Source organism: Cetorhinus maximus, chromosome 32 (assembly GCF_964194155.1).
Source record: "Cetorhinus maximus chromosome 32, sCetMax3.hap1.1, whole genome shotgun sequence".
NCBI classification, from domain to species: Eukaryota; Metazoa; Chordata; class Chondrichthyes; order Lamniformes; family Cetorhinidae; genus Cetorhinus; species Cetorhinus maximus.
The window spans coordinates 13,023,457-13,025,908 of NC_135910.1; positions in this window are offsets into that span (position 1 = coordinate 13,023,457).

Below are 2,452 nucleotides of genomic sequence, written 5' to 3' on the forward strand. Positions count from 1 at the left end.
GCACCATTTACTGAAAAATGGGCAAAATAGGTTGGAATGTATGAATGGGAATAGGGCCATTCAGCCCCTTGAACCTGCTCTGCTGTTCAATTAGATCCAAGTTGGTCTGTATCTGAACTCCCACTTTCCTGCCTTTGCTCCATATCCTTTGACATCCTTACTGAACAAAGAATCTGTCTTGAAAACACCCCTGGCCACCACACTCTTTGGGAGACAGAGTTCCAGATTTCCACTAACCTTTATGTGATTAAAATGTTCACTGATTTTGCTCTGGTTCGAATTTTAAGTGTGTTCCCTTGTATTCTTGACACCTCCGCCGGAGGACAGATATCCATCGATCCTTTAAACTCATGGGAATACAAGATTAGTTTATTCAATCTGTCCTCGTAATTTAAATCTCTGTGCCCCCATATCAGACAGACAGCTTACAAACAGACGGAGGATATTTGGCCCATCATGCCTGTTCTGGCCCTCACTTGTAAACTGGTGCTGCTCACTCTAATCCCATGTGTGTTTGGGGACATTAGCACAGTGGCTGTTTTTAACTACTAATCCAGGAACCTGGACTAATACTCTTGAGTATATGAGTTCAAATCTCACCAAGGCAGCTCAGGAAATTTCAATTTAATTAAATATATCTGGAATTTAAATAAAATCAAGTATCAGTGACCATGAAGCTACCAGATTGTTGTACAAAAACCAATCTGGTTCACTAATGTCCTTTTATTTATTCTTTCACAGGATGTAGGCATCACTGGCTAGACAAGCATTTCTTGTCTTGAGAAGGTGGTGGTGAACTGCTTTCTTAAACCGCTGCAGTCCATGTGATGTAGGTACACCCACAGTGCTGTTAGGGAGGGAGTTCCAGGATTTTGACCCAGTGACACTGAAGGAACGGTGATATATTTCCAAATCAGGATGATGTGTGTCTTGGAGGGGAACTTGCAGGTGGTAGTGTTCCCAAGTACTTACTGCCCTTGTCCTCCGAGGTGGTAGAGGTCATGGGTTTGGAAGACGCTGTTGAAGGAGCCTTGGTGAGTCGCTGCAGTGCATCTTATAGATGGTACACTCTGTTGCCACTGTGCGTCAGTGGTGGAGGAAGTGAACATTTAAGGTGGTGGATGTGGTGCCAATCAAGCTGGCTACTTTGTCCTCAATGGTGTCGAGCTTTGAGTGTTGTTGGAACTGCACTCATCCAGGCAAGTGGGGAGTATTCCATCACACTACTGACTTGTGCCTTGCAGATGGTGGACAGGCTTTGGGGAGTCAGGGGGTGGGTTATTCTCTGCGGATTCCTAGCCTCTGACCTGCTCTTGCAGCCACAGTGTTTATAGGGCTAGTCCAGTTCAGTTTCTGGTCAATGGTAAGCCCCATAATGTGGACAGTGGGGGATTCAGCAATGGTAATGCATTTGAATGTCAAGGGGAAATGGATAAATTCTTTCTTGTTGGAGATGGTCATTGCCTGACACTTGTGTGGTGCAAATGTTACGTGCCACTTGTAAGCTCAAGCCCAAATGTTGTCCAGGTCTTGCTGCATTTAGACACGAATTGCTTCAGTATCTGAGGAGTTATGAATGGTGCTGAACATTTTGTAATTATCAACGAACAACCCCATGTCTGACCTTTTAGCAAAGGTCAGCTGTACTTGCTGTACTGTATGATGCCAAACCCACACAGTAACGTAACTGATGCTTAGCTACCCACTGCAATGGCCTAGCAAGCTCAGTTGTAACAATCCCCATAGATTCGATGACTTTTAAAAAGAGGTTTGAATTCCCAGTGACCAACTTAAAACAATTGCATGATAAGGTTTCAAGTTTTAATACGTTTACTGTAACAAACCAACAGAATTCAACACAACTAAATGCTACTTAACAGGCATCTAACAGACTAAACTACAGAAAATATATTCCCCTTTAACTTTTAACACAGCTGAAAACTCCATGCCACAGTTATGCTCCACTGCCCATTCCAGTTTTTGCGGGAACCAGTCCAATATCACTCCCAGCTTCCAGGGGGTTCACTTCTCCCCGTTTCACTGAGTCATAGCGTTGAGCGACCATCAAAAGGCACTTCCCTCAGTTTTCGGGGAATTCCCAAGCTGAATATCATCATTTTGCTGAAAGGAAAAACATTTTGCTGAAGCTTTTCATCTTGCACTCATCAGGACAAATGCAAGAATGCCAAATTTCAAACAATCACTGCGATTTATATTGCAGGAGAAAAGGGTGCTAATCGTTTAAAATTTAGCATTCTTGTATTTGTCCTAATGCATTCAAGATGAAAAAATTTCAACAACATATCTCTCTTTTCAAGTTCTGTACTACTAAGTAACCATTTGAATACCTTCAGTAAGGCCCTCCCCAGCGATTCCTTGGATTGCCATGGGATGCATCTCTTAGACCAAAGACCATCTCTCCTCCTGCATTCTGCCTGGTAGTCCACAGAAA